The sequence below is a fragment of the Portunus trituberculatus genome, chromosome 11, assembly GCF_017591435.1.
Source record: "Portunus trituberculatus isolate SZX2019 chromosome 11, ASM1759143v1, whole genome shotgun sequence".
NCBI classification, from domain to species: Eukaryota; Metazoa; Arthropoda; class Malacostraca; order Decapoda; family Portunidae; genus Portunus; species Portunus trituberculatus.
The window spans coordinates 5154041-5172282 of record NC_059265.1 but is presented as its reverse complement, the minus strand read 5'-3'; the positions used below and the strand labels follow the sequence as shown (position 1 = coordinate 5172282).

General features: G+C 37.2%; 1 pseudogene; it reads right to left on the bottom strand.

Annotated features, from left to right (window-relative positions):
* The window catches only part of LOC123502371, a 30501-nt pseudogene that overhangs the window by 7210 nt on the left and 5049 nt on the right, over positions 1–18242 (bottom strand).

Sequence of the window (18242 nt, the reverse complement as noted above, 5' to 3'; positions counted from 1 at the left end):
CAATCCCAGTGCCCGGCCCAATCATCAGTACTGGGGTCTGTGGTTTACTTGGTAATCTGTCATGAAGATCATGATGTAAACGTTACAATGACAGCAGCATGACTTCCATCAGTGTAGATCCAAATAACACTTATCAACCCATTCTAAGAAAATCACTTAGTGAAAGGATCAGTATATTCAGCTCACACCCAAGAGATCCCAGATTTAATCCTGGGATAGATTGAAAAGATAAGAAGATTTGTCTTCCTTCATGCTGCTGCTCATGTTTATCCCTCAGGATGCGAGAGACAACTTCTAGTCTCTTGGGAAAGCACACACACATTCACATAATTGACTTGATTTAACATAGTAAAAAAATATTAAACCTAAGTTCATATATAACTTCCATTTCAAATGTGTTGCTAAAGTCAAGTCTATCACTGCAGCATGTCCCACAGTGATTATCAAATCACCATCCATTCAAACTCTTCTTTTTTTCACACCATATTCTATAATATGTTCTGGTTTTGCTTTAATCAGAGTACACAGAGAAAACCCAGTTACACTAGACACTCATCATTATTTCTTGTCTTTCTGGTACCAAAATTGTGCTTTATACACCATTTATACTGTTTCTGTGAAATATATTTAAGTATTTCATCAACTGCAACAAAAATATAATTCATCAATTTTCTAAATTATTCTAAATAATTGACAATTTCATTCAAACATTATCCTGTAATTACTCTGCACTCACAGTTAAAGCTTATGAGACAAATAATAATGCCACATACCTGAACTGTGATTTCCTGACAAATATGGGCATGTGACGCTTGGTGTCATTGTCAGGTCTCTGGTTCTGCATGTACGTGGTGCAGACACCTTTGTTGGTTCGTCCTGTTGGGGTTTCGTACTTGAGCACGTTGGCTGTTATGTGGACCATGTTAGGATACAACTGAAAGTATAGTAAAAAAAAGTAAAGTCATAGCTACAAAATAAAATTGCTGCTCTTGTTGAATAATTATCTAAGAATATTGAGACACCAAATGTTCATGACAAAAAATTCCACTTGCCTAAGATGCAAGTATTTACACATGCATACTTGTATCCTTGGTCCGTCTCTTGCTAAATTTTATTGTTATCCTTTACCCACACTAAAAAGATCTCTCATTATTTACATCACATTTCATTTGTAAATATTTATTAATTCCTTGAATCATTATCATTCTGAAAGACTCCATCCATGCTTGCATAAGTCACCCTTATTAATCTAAATAGCTTACTCGCTTAGTCTCCAGCAACCTCTCTGCACAGACTGGCTACAGTCACCAGCAGCCTCTCTGCATAGACTGGCTACAGTTTCCAACAGCCTCTGTACAGACTGACTACAGTCTCCAGCAGCCTCTCTGCTCAGACTGGCTACAGTCTCCAGCAGCCTCTCTGCTCAGACTGGCTACAGTCTTCAGCAGCCTCTCTGGATTGGCTACAGTCTCCAATGACCTCTTTGTGTAGTCTGGACAGACCTATTTTGTTCAGTCACTCTTCTCATCCCACATAAATGATATTGAATTAAGGAAAATATAAGATATAAGTTATCAAAAAAAAAAAAATTATGATCATTTATTTATTTATTTATTTATCTATTTATTTTAATAAGAACACAAATAGTTTATATTCAGCTTCCTAAATTTTTAGAAGAAAATGGACTATTTTATCATATAGTACTTGGCTGGTAGACTGGAACTGCATACAGCTGCTATTCTGAGGTCATGTGTTAAATCTTGTTCAGGCTAGTCTTTCCAATATTGTCAGACATCACTGCCTGTGAGCAAGGGTCACCCTTTTAAAGAACAGGCTGAATGTAAGCAAACTTCCAGCAAGAAGGAAGGATAGATCTTGACAAAACAGAGTTGAAAGAATTTCACTAGGCAAGGTGCAAGTATAGAGGCAGTTTCTTAGAACAATAGGAGGAACTCCATCAGGTCCATAAGCCTTCTGAGAGTTTAGATCCATGAGGACATTGAGAACCTCACAGCAAAGAATTTCAATCAGTGACAAAGTAATCAGAGGGGAGAGGAGAGGAAGAAAAAAAGCCTAGAATCATCCAAGGTAAAGTTTTTAGCAAAAATTTGAAAGAGTTCAGTTTTAGACAGATGTGATGGCACTGGTGCCATCAGGATGAAACAAAAGAGGAAAAGATTAAGTAAAGTTATAGGTGTTTTGGCCAGATACCTGAAACATCACCAATCTTGTTTTAATTTCAAGTAGAATAAGTAATGTAACAATTATGTTTAGAATTTGTTTGTTGATATCATATAAACATTAGATGTAATGTAACAATTTTTTTTTTTTTTTTTTTTTTTATAACTAAATAGTTTGCATGCTATTCACTCATCCACAGCTAAATTGTAGTGCCTGTTCTGGCTTACAATTCATGGCAAAGGCTAAACCCACAAGAGGTTAACCATATACATGTACGTGAAATCCGTGATTACTATCTGTTCTCAATCATGTACAAGTACGTTCATCCCTTTCTTGCTTCTTATGCATTTGAAATTCCCTCTAGCTACACTAATTATGTTCCCTAAAGTATCTAAGAATATATCAGCACAGTTTCCCACTATTATGATACAAGGGTAAGCCAGCATCCTCACCCCCTCCCTCCCAACTCACCACCACTTCCCACTCTTTACCTTGCTTGATGAAGAGATGGAGTAATATCTTGCTTGAAGCCTTGGCAAAAGTTCACACAGATAGTCCAGAGGAGGTTTACATGAAGGAAGGTCCTCCAAAATATGCACAATGTTTCGGACGTCTTGCACAACCCAGCGTTGGTACTCAGCTTTCCCAGCCTCACTTGTGCCACTCATCAGTAATAGTTTCTCTTTTTCCTACCCACAAGAGGTAATGTTTGCATAATTAATAAATAAATAATAAAAGTAAACCTTTAATGTAAATACATTAATCAAACAAACACAAAAGTTTTCATACCTTGTTATCGGTAGCATACTCAGCAATTTCCTTGAGTACATGCGTTCTGGGCAAGGCTGTGATGTCCACATAATGAGAGAGAGCAACACGATAGGTGCAAGGACAAGGAAATGGGTGTTTCTTACTACTGTCTTCATCCACATTGGTGAGTGTTATTACTTTCTCAGGATCCTCACCAACCAATGTAATGAGATGGGATACCAAAGCTTGGTCATTGACTGGATAAACTGCCACATGATCACCAGCATCATACCTGAAACAATAAAAGCCAAAGGATCTATCTATCAGGCTTGCATTTCTATATACCAGTAATCTAGTATATAATATATGCAATGCCATATAAAAAATTTTAAAAATATATTACCAGTAATCCAGTATACAATATGCAGTGCCATTCTAAAGCAATATCGTTAAGATAAGCAATAAACTCAAGAGTTTTTCGCACTTCATTTATCACTGGTTCTCTTTCGCACAGTTTTTTTCATTGAAACCCAACTAGAATATACGAAATCTCACTTTATTTAAGAAAAATTGGTTATTATATGTGATGAAATACAAGCTAAATCATGGCATGGCTTGAGGCAATACTCTGACATATTGGTAGATGACACACAATTGGTTGGAGCCTTACTAGTGCCAATCCAAGCATTCTTCATATTTCTACCTCACTCTGGCTGCTGAAGATGTCCATTCTTCAAAGAAAGCAGCAGGACCATGCTGCCTCCCTACAGGCCTACATTTCCCGGTTCACCATGCATCTCTGCCTTAGCTATATCAATGTGCACACTTCATCTATTCACCACTTACTTTTGCTTAATTGCATCTTCAAAAGAGCTGTAAACATTGCTTTACTATGCAGTACATCATCACTATCATAATGCGTAGTGGATAAGGTGATGAGCATGGGATCGGGTAGACCTCCACGTGTAGGTTCGAATCCCACCACATACCACTTTGAAGCCATGTATGTCATTTGTCAAATGGTTTAAAATTACCTACATGTCACTATGATACCCAGGTTCTAGGTGGAGGTGTAATTGCCTTACATCCAACATGAGCTTAGGTGGTGATATGGGCCCTAATATGGATACCACTATAAATAAAATTGCCTGTGCCACTAATGGGAAGAAGCTGAACAGTGCTTCCTACATATTTTTCAAGTGTATCTACAGGCACTATAGGCCTTAATGGGGAGGGGGGAAAAAAATTTTAAACTTATCCTTCATCATTGTGTACCTGTACTGATAATTCTTATTAACCAACACTATGACATAAGTCAAATGATGAACAGTGTCACAGCAATTTACATCATGTGATGCAAAGGTGACCTATGATTTTTCCTCCCATATATCTTGGCAAAGGAGTTGGGCTGCCGTGGTGCAGTGGGACCAAACGCGCTTTGTGGGCCACAGGGTTCTCAACCACACAGGTTCGAATCCTGGCCACGGTCCAAGGTTAGGAAGGGCATCCACTCAGGGTAACAGTTCCCAAATGCCAAAACCAAAGTCCTCCTGACTCTTCTGTCAGGAGGCACCATCCTAGCCCAAATATTATAGGAAAACTGGACGTAAAAAGAAAAAAAAAAAAAAATCTTGGCAAAGGGGTGGACTCACAATTTCAGTGTCTTTTAGTTAGGGATAAAATGAGATTGGAGTAACATTCCTGGCATAGATTGACAAGCAAAATTTAACCATGCAGCAGAGATACAGACAGCTTAATACTATAAGGTTTTTAACATAAATATAAAATTCAAAATTTTAGAGACTCATATCTGAAAATTACGTTTTGGCAGGGTAGTCCCTTTGGTTCTACATATCTCATATAGCTTACTGTACAGATTGAAATAGAAGACTGTATATTATAGATAAATCTCCTAAAGTTCATTACCATACTGTATTTAGTGTTTTATCTTGACATCCCACAACAACTACCCACCCATCAGTTGCCTCACTACCACAACAACTATCTACCCATCAGTTGCCTCACTACCACAACAACTATCCACCCCATCAGTTGCCTCACTACTACAACATAACATATAACATAACATAAATAATAGGATAACAAAGGGCCACTAGGGCCCATCTAGGTTATCCTGTATCAGTCGCACAGCGACCTCGTCATCAGTACTTCAAGATACACTTACAAGTACACAATACATTATATACTAATTCTAAATATTTGGCCCATTAACAGGGCTAAGTCCTGCAGCAAAATCCTCTACAATTTGTGGTCCCCATACATGGGGATCATGTCTTGTTTAACTATAGTAAATTTCTTATAAAAACTATCATGCAGTGCTATACATAATTATAAATCTAATAAATTCAAGTGCTTATCTAATCTGTTTTTAAACATTGTCAAACTAGTGGTATTTACAACCGTCTCTGGCAATGCATTCCAGAAGTCTACCACCCTAAGACTAAAGAAATATTTTCTTATATCTAACCTGCAGCCTTGCTTTCTAATCTTCCTGCCATGATTTCTAGTCCTATTTCCCTCCTCTAAGGTAAAGAAAGATCTCACATCTATGTAGTTTGTATCTGAGAACATTTTAAATAACTCTATCATATCCCCTCTCATGCATCTCCTCTCAAATGAAAACATGTTTAATTCCTTTAATCTATCTCTATACTCCAGGCGCTTTAATGCTGGTATCATCCTAGTTGCTCTTCTCTGAACTGCTTCTAACATGTTGATATCCTTCTAACATGTTGATATCCAATTATCCACCCATGAGTTGCCTCACTACCACAACAACTACCCACCCATCAGTTGTCTCACTACCACAACAACTATCCACCCATGAGTTGCCTCACTACCACAACAACTATCTACCCATCAGTTGCCTCACTACCACTACAACTACCCACCCATGAGTTGCCTCACTACCACGACAACTATCCACCCATCAGTTGCCTCACTACCACAACAACTATCCACCTATCAGTTGCCTCACTACCACAACAACTATCCACCCATGAGTTGCCTCACTACCACAACAACTATCTACCCATCAGTTGCCTCATTACCACAATAACTACCCACTCATCAGTTGCCTCACTACCACAACAACTATCCATCCATCAGTTGCCTCACTATCACAACAACTACCCACCCATCAGTTGTCTCACTACTATAACAACTATCCACCCATGAGTTGCCTCACTACCACAACAACTATCCACCCATCAGTTGCCTCACTATCACAACAACTACCCACCCATCAGTTGTCTCACTACCATAACAACTATCCACCCATGAGTTGCCTCACTACCACAACAACTATCCACCCATCAGTTGCCTCACTACCACAACTATCCACCCATCAGTTGCTTCACTATCACAACAACTATCCACCCATGAGTTGCCTCACTACCACAACAACTATCCACCCATCAGTTGCCTCACTACCACAACAACTATCCACCCATGAGTTGCCTCACTACCACAACAACTATCCACCCATCAGTTGCCTCACTATCACAACAACTACCCACCCATCAGTTGTCTCACTACCATAACAACTATCCACCCATGAGTTGCCTCACTACCACAACAACTATCCACCCATCAGTTGCCTCACTATCACAACAACTATCCACCCATGAGTTGCCTCACTACCACAACAACTATCCACCCATGAGTTGCCTCACTACCACAACTATCCACCCATCAGCTGCCTCATCACCACAACAACTATCCATCGCTGGATCAGCACAATTCTCTCCCAACTCACTAAAACACTTGCTCACAATCTGTCCCCTCTAGTAATGAACTAATACTTAGTTTTATTATACTTTTCCATACAATCTTTCATCTTAGAATAATCAAAATTAATTCTAAGAACCTTCATATTTTATGCTGATAATTGTGCACCATAAGTTTGACAGCCGCAACAACACTGCTCAGTCTATAAGTTAATCGAGACAATAAATAAGCATTTTAGGGATAGCATCAATATAAGACATACTCTAGTACTTCATGGATGCCTTTAGAATGTAACCTCAAGATAAACATCTAGTCAAGTGAGGGAGATCTTGTAAATCCCATCCAACAAATAGATAGAATTGAAACCTGATTGGCTGTTATCTGTAAGAAGAGCCAGGGATGAGCACATTTCCAGAAATGTCTTTATCATCTATTTTTGTCTTTGCATTTCCAAATACTCTAAATTTCTTTTATATCTTCCTTTTGTATACCCCACAACTGTCCTTTTCTTCTTGCACTCATCATACTCCTTTAGATATAGGCTTAATTTTTTAAATGTGGTGTTGATATTTATTAGTACAAAATGTAGACGTTTTCAATTTTGTAAACACATTTCCAGCCTTGTGCTTTGGATTAGGTTGACCAAACCTAAAGAAACTCTATTGAAAATGTTAGGGAGAGGTATCCCTTACCCCACAGCAAACTAGTTCTACAGTCCTGGTCAGACCAGAAAGAACAAGCGGGGAACTGTGCCTTCTGCTCTGACCAAATTTAAGTTATCTGCTGTAACTTAAAGCTTACAGCAAAATTTGATAAATGTCAACATCCAGGAACTCTATGGCTCCAGTGGCCAAAGTAGATGATACATTTCTATAGTCTGTGCTGATCCATGGCTTGTGTGATTTCATATTTGAATTTTCCCTGCCCCTCACAGCCTGCTTTTTACCACTTATTAAAGGGCTTAGAGAACTTCTTACAAAATTCAAGTCATATTAGCTTTAGTAAGGGAAAAAGTCAAATTAGGAAATTGCCAAAAATACTGGTTTAGCTCTCAGAACTGTTCAACGTTGGACCAAAACTAATCAAGAGGGAGGGGAAGCTTCTCCACCACTTCATAAGCCAGCAGGGCATGGTGTGGGCCAGAAGACTCTGAACACTACTCACAGACAGCTTGAAGTCCACTTTCTCATAACCATCAAGGAACTTTGGGCCAGGAAGCCTGTTTAACTGAATGGGTGAGAGGACTGTGCACAAATTTGTGAAATACAACTTAGGATACCATAGTTGCTGTGCAGTGCCAAAATCTTGGGTTTCACATGTCATTTCAAAAAGCTTGCTTTTGTCTTGCAACACAAGGAATGGAAGTTAAACAAATGGCAAAGGGTACATAGGGTACTTTGGTCAGATAAGACAAACTTTTAGTTTACAGACAAGCATAGAAACCCTGTGTACTACAGACCTGGTACTAACTCTTCACAAAAAACATTGTAATCATCCAGATTCTTTGATGGTGTGGAGTTTTTTTATTATGGACTTTACATTCATATGAAACAGAATAACTACTTTAAATTAATTGTGGATTAGTTAGATGACTGTATAGAAAAGTGTAATGATGATACTTTTATGCAGGACAGTGCACCATGCATACTGCAATGTTAACTGTTAACTAGTTTGATTTCTGCAATGTTAGCCTTCTGAATCCTTGACCTGCAAATTCACCAGACCTTAACCACATGGAAAATTGTGAGAGAACATTAATCTTAAGCTCAAGGACAGAGATACCTCCTCCATCCTGCTCTGCCAAACCACTATTCAGAATGTATGAGATACTGGCCATTAGAAACTCCCAATACCTGGCTAATTAACTCGCCAAAAGATTCTAAAAGATTAAAAAGGCAATAGGGACCTTATCAATTACTAGTTTAGGCAAGTAGCCTCAGTGAAACGTATTAATTAATCTCACACAAACCTCACATGTTCTGCTCTGACCTGCAGTGTCTACAATAGAAAGTTAGGCTAGAAACATTAGAATGTAAAATGTTCCCACTCTAAAGAAAAATTGCATAAATCCTCTAAAATAATGGATTTCAGCCTTAAAAATGTAGCATTTAAGTTTGTTTAACATAATAATCGTGTTTGGCAACTCTGCTCTCTCCCTTCCCTTGCGGAACTCTTCATGTCACCACCACACCAATGTCCATTGGACTTTTGCAGAGAGAAGAGGTATGCCTCATTGTGAGAGGGTGGACTGTAGGGTAGAGCATTAAGATCCGTGGTACACATACATACCAAATCGCAGACCACAAAAAAATTTTCTACCGCGTATTGTGCACCAGTGTACAAGTGTGTTTTCTTGTTTCAACACAAATGGAACCAACATTCTTTTACAGAGATTTTTTTTTTAAGTTAATTGTTTGCCGAGTGGTATTTTCTTCATAAATATTCTTTCATGTATTAAAATAATCCAGTATTCAAAGTTGTAAGTAGTGATCAAAAGAACTTTTATTGTATTTTTATTTCTACATTTATACAGGTAACTCAATTTACACAATAGATCCGTTCCAAGAGGCATCGCATATTTCAAAATTTGCATAAAACAAACTTGTAATTCTCATAAGAAACAATAGATAATAGGGGGGATGCGGGATGTGGTCCAAATTGTGTATAAGCAAACGGGTCGCGCAAATTTAATTAATTATAATATTTTTCAGTCGCGTATTAACAAAAACGCATAAATTAAACACGCGTAAATCAAGAGTTACCTGTATAGTCTACTTTTTACCATCCAATAGGTGGCCACCAAACATTATTTTTTCTGTTATGAAAGCTAAATTTTATTTTATTAGATTTTTTTTTTTTTTTTTTTTTTTTCTGTGATCTGCTGTGAGGGGAATTTTCCTATACAGTTGATTTCTGTTACACAATGCGATGCTTATATTTTGGAAGTAAAATGTCTGAAAACTTTATACATCTTTTAGTTTTTTTTTTTTTTGTCTTTCTTTTCACATGCATATAATTAACACCATACCATTGTCAACTTAATACAAGATACCATTGCAACACATCTACAGTCACACAAAAATACAAATTTACACACAAATTGCTTGAGTATATAAATAAATATACTCATTTGCAAACGTTTATAGAAAGGGCTATTCAATTCAGGCCACAGATGTACCAATATACAAGTGAAACAATTGTTCAGTACACATGTGACCTGATACACAATTAACGTGTTAAGAGTTAAGAGGTTTTTCTTTTTTTTTTACAACCAGCAACCACTGTCACCTGACAAGTTCTGATATCATTTTACACTTTTGAGAATCTTGATATGGATTTTCTTGCCCTTACCAGAGATAGTTTCTCATTCTGAGTAATGTGAATGCCATATACTGGATATCCATCATATATTATTTATAATAACAGGAATTTTTTAAGTTTAATTAAGTTGTCAGGTTTAGTTTGGTTATGAGATCTATTTTTGACTGATGTTACTAGAATCATGAAAAAGCATTATCATCATTTGCTAGTATGGCAATACAGAAAATATCAACAATACTACCATAATTATATTTTTATCTCTTGGACAGCATTCTGTTGGCCCAAGGAGGTTGAATAAGGTGGTCAGCATGACATCACAGAAGTGAAGCCGACACACTACTGGTGCACTGGTGTCCCCTTACACCCAAAACTTTAAAAATACATACGTTGAAAATATATAGGAATATTTTCCGTCTAATGTCCATGTTTCAAGACCCCTTACCATATATGTGACCTTAAAATACTCTTCATAGTTGTGGCATACTATGCCACAAACATTTAAATGTTAAATCATATAAGCTTTGGTGGACTTTGGTGAGAGGTGGGAAGCTGTCTTTGGGGCAAGCTTATGGCTGGACCAGGTCATGTACACATGTAAATATACATTTGCATGTAGATGTAAACATGTACATATATAAGTGTATACAAACAAAGGATAATTAAACTGTATATCAGGTGAAACTTGGCCTGAGGGTTGATTTTTCTTGGTATAGCAATTACTTAACAAAGATGTAAAATATGTACTCTCTCTCTCTCTCTCTCTCTCTCTCTCTCTCTCTGAGGTATACATTAATATCTCTCTCTCTCTCTCTCTCTCTCTCTCTCTCTCTCTCTCTCTCTCTCTCTCTCTCTCTCTCTCTCTCTCAGAGTTATACATTAATATCTCTCTCTCTCTCTCTCTCTCTCTCTCTCTCTCAGAGTTATAGTTATATCTCTCTCTCTCTCTCTCTCTCTCTCTCTCTCTCTCTCTCTCTCTCTCTCTCTCTCTCTCTCTCTCTCTCTCTCTCTCTCTCAGAGTTATACATTAATCTCTCTCTCTCTCTCTCTCTCTCTCTCTCTCTCTCTCTCTCTCTCTCTCTCTCTCTCTCTCTCTCTCTCTCTCTCTCTAGCTTTTATTTAGAATGATGTGTGATTTCCTGCCAGTGCATTGGAAAAGCATCTAATCACTGAAATTTTACTTTACTGTTTGTTCCTTATCATGCAATACACAAAAAAAGGGAATCTTTTTGCCATAATTTCTCCTGGAAACAACCTGGCATATTTCTTTTAATATTGTAGTTATTTTGCATCAACACCATTAATAATAGGTCTACATGATATATTTAGGAAACTATAATGTGATTTATGTAAGTCAAACCATTCTTTCTTTCTTAGTTTTCATCTACTAATGAAAAAGAAAGTGGCAACTTCCCATTGCTTACAGCAGGAGAGGCCAATATTTTGGGTGTAAGTTGTGATCATAAGCTTCACCCACAGCCTCATAAGCTCAGCACACTGGCTTCACTTTTTTTGTACAGCAAGATAGGCATGTGCTGTCTCATCTCTATCTAACCTCCTTGTGTTGGCCTCAATTTAGGTGTAAACACTTTTAATTCTTAAAGTAACAAGGTGAATTTTCACATTTTTTTCTATACAGCAAAACTTGCGCATCTCCACATAAACTTTCAGTGAGAGGCCCTCTCTACTAACTATATTGGATGCCAATACAGGTCTACCCTTCACTTCTGATTAAGCTACTCTCGCAATCACTTCCAACATCACACTATCACAGATTTCTTCATTATTATATATGTTGCATAATAATTCTGAAGGCATATATATATATATATATATATATATATATATATATATATATATATATATATATATATATATATATATATATATATATATAAAACTCACCTTTTTGTTTAGCTATAGTCCAAATAAACATGCAAAAGTCAATCTAGTAAATGAGAAATAACAAAATACTGATTTTTTTTCCATTATTGCTAAAGGAAACAGAGCTTCCAGCCTATGTGTAAAGTTTAGTATTAACTAACACATCTAGTGTTTGACAAACTTGACTGTTTCATAGTTGCTAATACAACTTTTAAAAGGTGGACCATATTCATGTATTATCATGCAGTCTGCATTCTTCCTTTGTAGCCAAACCACAAAATGATAGTGAGTTTGATACCCTTGAATTGATCACTTCTCATTTCATTTATCTACATACTAAGAAATAAAACCTTTTTCTCAAATCAGATACATCAGTTGGGTAAACTCACATTCAGAACAAGCCAGTTAGTTCTATCTATTTATGCCTCAGGGTTAAAATTGTTTAAGGCTAATACAATATTGAGCCTTACCGTATTCTTGAGCCTTCAATGTTCACCTCAATGTGGAGACAGTTGCGTATAGCATCCAACCCCACCCTAAATGGAAAGATGCAGACATTAAATGAAAATTATGATGATTCTCTAACAAGAGACATCTTTGCCTCATAATAGATTATTTCTTTAATGCACTGTTCAAGTGAAAGGAAAAACTATTTTATAAATTAAAATCAAGCAGTGCTAACTACAATTTAGCAAAAAGAATATGAAAATTACTTGTAAACAATGGACAAGATTCACATAACACCTTTGGCCACATGGCATCCTTCCATGTGATAAAGTCATCCTCCATGTTGGCATCATCATCACCCATGCCTAACTCAAAAAGCCGCTTGGCTCCCAGCTCACCCAGCCGCTTGTCAACATACTTTGCCATTGCATTGTAATGCTCGTATGTCTTGTTTCCCAGTCCAAACACCTGAAACATACAACATTTAGTACCATAGTCATTCAGTCTCATTCCAACTTAGAAATAATGGAAAAAATATTATTCATAATCAACACACACACACACACACACACACACACACACACACACACACACACACATACATACATACATACACACACACACACACACACACACACACACACACACACACACACACACACACACACACACACACACACACAGTGAAAGACGACCAGTGCGAATCTATAAGATGGGAGATGGAGTAGAACTAGAAAAAGTAAAAAAGGAAAAGGACTTGGGAGTGACAATGGAAGAAAATAATCAACCGGTTAGCCATATTGATAGAATTTTCAGAGAGACGTATAATTTGCTAAGGAATATTGGAGTAGCATTTCACTATATGGACAAGGAAATGATGAAGAAATTGATAAGTACTAAAATAAGACCTAGATTGGAATATGCAGGAGTTGTGTGGACTCCCCATAAAAAGAAACACATAAGAAAATTAGAGAGACTACAAAAAATGGCTACAAGAATGGTTCCAGAATTTAAAGGGATGGCATATGAGGAGAGACTAAAGGCAATGGATCTACCAACCTTGGAGCAGAGAAGAGAGAGGGATCTGATACAAGTTTATAAATTGATTAACGGAATGGATGAAGTGGATAATGAGAAACTGATCCTGAGAGAAGAATATGACTTTAGAAGCACAAGATCGCATAGTAAGAAACTAAGGAAGGGACGATGTCTGAGAGATGTTAAAAATTTAGTTTCCGCAAAGATGTGTTGAGACTTGGAACAGTTTGAGTGAGGAAGTGGTATCAGCAAAGAGTGTACATAGTTTTAAAGAAAAATTGGATAAGTGTAGATATGGAGACGGGACCACACGAGCATAAAGCCCAGGCCCTGTAAAACTACAACTAGGTAAATACAACTAGGTAAATACACACACACACACACACACACACACACACACACACACACACACACACACACATATATATATATATATATATATATATATATATATATATATATATATATATATATATATATATATATATATATATATATATATATATATATATATAAAGGCAACCCTCACTTAAGGAACATTCACACAACAAAATTTTGTTAAAATGAACATTTCCTTTTACTACCATCTGCTCATTTAACGAACACCAAACTCGCTTAAACGAAATTTTATCCAAGTAATTTTTTCCAAGTTTGAAAGCCCCACCGTATCACACAAGCCGACAGGCTTTTGAATGCACCAGCGCCTCTCATGGACAACACGCACACCATTCACTCCCCCTAGTTCAAAACAATAACAGCGTCAGCAGCAGCTCGTCTTCCCTCACTCAACATGCCACCAAAATGCCCTGCAATGTTGCCTAGCGTTGCTAAGAAGACCAGGAAGTCTCTTACTCTCTAAGTGAAGAGAAGTGAGAGAGGCAAGATAACTAATAGCATTGCTTGCCACCATAGCTAACTCCATCTACTGTCTCTACTGTTTTCAAGTCAGCAGACTCTATTAAGAAGGCTGGTGAGACCATATCTTCCTTGCAAGCTAAAAGAAACATCTGAACTCATGACTCTGCAATGGATAAAATGGAAAGCCTTGTGGAAATGTGGTACATCAGTTTTGTATGCAGTACAATGATGCACCATTTGTTTACATTCCATAGGTTACCGGCTAGTGTCTGTCCTGCTCCACTCTCCCTCTCTTCATAAATTTAAGATCATCAACATTACATTAGTGTACATTATAATGACTTAAATTAAACTGCCTAAATGTTTAACTTCATAATTTTTACTTTCATTAAACCTTTTACTGTACTATGATGCACTCTTGCTTTGTTTACTCTCAATGGAAGTTCAAGTCAGGGGTTAAACTTGTTATAATTGGTTCGCTTAACGAAAATTCACTTAACAAACGCTTTTTTAGGAACGTAACCTGTTCGTTAAGCGGGGCTTGCCTGTGTATATACATATATATATATATATATATATATATATATATATATATATATATATATATATATATATATATATATATATATATATATATATATATATATATATAATAAATTAGAACTGTATATATTGGAGTGGTATGTACTGGAGATCTATAGAGGCAGAAGAGCCTGATATGTATTTTCATAAAATGTGGTTGTGGGTAAGAGTGTGGAGCTTTAAATATCTGTTTTTGTATATGCAGATGCAGTTGTGGATTATTTGCAATTCCATATCAAAGAATGTGGATGCAGATTTTTTACACACAATAATTTATTTATACTATTACTATTAATCATACACTATTGAGTGACAAGTTTGAGCCACAATTAAATATTTATGTAAGAATACATATTATGTAATATGTAAATAGTACTACTTAATCTCTCAATTTCTATTGCTAACTTTCATAATTAGCCTGTTCGCACTCAGTGTTTTGATGCCAGACAGCACTAGATTTTGTAATTCTTACTGGAAAATAAGACTTTTTGGGGCAAGTTTTACAAGCTTACACGGGTGTATAGTTGCACACAAATGCATCTGAAATTTAAGTAAATTAATTTCATGATAACTGATTGCATATAACACTGTCTGAGCCTCAATTCATAATTTCAGATGATGTTCTTAAAACAGCATAAAATTGTATCAAGGCAAGCAATTTATAATTTCATACTATTATCAACGGATGTATACTGATACACAATTTCATTTGAGTATAGCAAACAACAGACAAGTCCATGCAGTACATAAAAAACATAGTATTGTGTCGCAGACTTAATGCTTTCCGGTATGATATCGTCAGCTGCTGGCAGCAAATCCAAGCCTTACCAGTCTTCTTAACGGCGCGAAGTTTAGTGCATCGTACGTCCGCCAGCGGTGCTGATTGTTTTTATTTCACTGATTATCTTTATATATAGGACGTGACCGTGATATCCATATTTTTCAACACTCTCAGATAAAATAAAGAAACCGAAATTGGCATCATTTTATTTTTAGTGCTAATACTTACTTAAATAAAAATTATTATCTGTTTTTTAACTTTATCTTATAATTTCATTAACAAAGACTTTTCACTCACCAGCAAGTTAGAATAATAACATTGAATTATGCTTTTAATTTTAAATGCACATGTGCAACAATTCATGTTGTACTTTTTTCTACACATCAATTTCCAGATTAGCTAAGTCACCCCTTTGCACCGGGAACTCGGAGACAATTAAAAATTCTAGCGCTGATAGGTGTCTACGAGCCTAGCTGCGAACAGGCTAATTAATCACGCTTGCTTTTTCTATTACTCACTCTGACTTTCGGTGACTCATGTGAAAATATAAATTATATAATTCTACAGTTACTTCTCTCTCTCTCTCTCTCTCTCTCTCTCTCTCTCTCTCTCTCTCTCTGACACTAACTCTTAACCTCCCTCACCTGTCATTCTACACATACACACACACACACCGTGTAGTGTAGTGGTTAGCACGCTCGACTCACAATCGAGAGGGCCGGGTTCGAGTCCCGGTAAGCGGCGAGGCAAATGGGCAAGCCTCTTAACCCTTAAAGTATGGTGATCATATATGTACAATTGTAGCATCGCGTGTGGAGAGGTGGGGATCATACCAGTAATCATGATTTTTCCGCGCTAAACGTTTGAATCTCTCCCCCTTACTATTGGTCCTGGGACAAGTGGAGGTATCTGGCATCTTTTCTCGCTCGTCTGCTTGAGCCTTGAGACATATGTCCCCTCACAATAGGTCATCCTTTCCCATTTCGAGGCGACATCTGGCAACCCCCGTCACACGGAGGGAGGAAACGGTACTCCGAGTGATGTTATGTCAGTGTTACTCGGTAATGACATTGAGGAGTGATGAAAATGAAGACTGATTTTTTTACTGAGACAGAAGAAAGTGAAGACTCCAGTATTGATTCAGATAGTGATCTGGGAGACAGAGACCAACCCTCACAGCGACGTTCATAAACATCCTCACGTAGCCTATTCCCATCCAGCAATGCGCTGGTTAATGTCACCCTGGTTGCCTCTACAGGACTGTGCTTGTTGGCCAAGTCACATGAATCCCATTGCTAATAAGAGTTGCCAGATTCCAATTATTATAGAAATACAATACTTGTAATATGTGGTTTCTTTTTCTTTTCCTGTTTTACACATCATTTCATATATCTGAATTAGCATCTTCTTGACATGAAAGTGCAAAAGTTCCTACTTTTACATCAAATTCAAATGCCCAAAAGGAGAGAGAGAGAGAGAGAGAGAGAGAGAGAGAGAGAGAGAGAGAGAGAGAGAGAGAGAGAGAGAGAGAGAGAGAGAGAGCGTGTGGTGTTATCTGAGCTTTGGGGGTATTTCTTAGCGGCGGGTTCTGCCATGAATTTTTTTATATGCAGTAACTTTGCTCTCAAAGGTCATAACATGTTAAAAATTACATTGTTATACTCAGAATATGTTTTTATAAGGAAAAAATATTTTTAATATTTTTGACAGGTGTGATTTTTCCCCGTTGTAACAGACGGAAAGTAAATCAACCCCCGTACTTTGAGGGTTAATGTGTGGCCCCTGTTCACCTAGCAGTAAATAGGTACGGGATGTAACTCGAGGGGTTGTGGCCTCGCTTTCCCGGTGTGTGTTGTGTGTTGATGTGGTCTCAGTCCTACTCGAAGATCGGTCTATGAGCTCTGAGCTCGCTCCGTAATGAGGAAGACTGGCTGGGTGACCAGCAGACGACCGAGGTGAATTACACACACACACACACACACACACACACACACACACACACACACACACACACACACACACATTACATGCTATTACCAAGTGATTACATTCATCATCATAATTTCTGAATAACAAATTAAGAAATAGAGTAGATTTTAGTTTTTTGTATAAATAAATACTGACTGTATACTGTATTCCATCAAGCTGCTCATCACCATTTTGCAAGAACTCATAAAATTCCTGAGCATTATCTGTGGGATCTCCTTCTCCATAAGTGGCCACACAAAATATGGCCAAGTGATTATCTATTTCTGTGAGTTGAGCCAGCTCATTCATGTCACACTCCTCTGGGTCTGCTACCATTCCCTAGAATATGATTGAAAGAAAAATAAACATAATGACTGATTAATATCAATATATGCCATCCACAAGCCATTAACCCATATGTCAAAGAACATGTCACAAATTGTACACTGATCATCAGTGTTTTCTAAACCAGTCCATATAATTCTGAAGACCTTTCAAAATCTTCACTAACCTTCATGCCGAAACGGGTTGCTTCTTTAGCAAGCCTCCCTGCAAACTCTTCTGCCGTCCCTGTCTGTGATCCATAGAACACAATAACATTCCTTCCTGAAGATTTCATCTTCGATATGAAGCTAGAGTCACTGGCTCGGGGTGCTAACTGTGTAGGACTGAGGAGAAGAGAGAA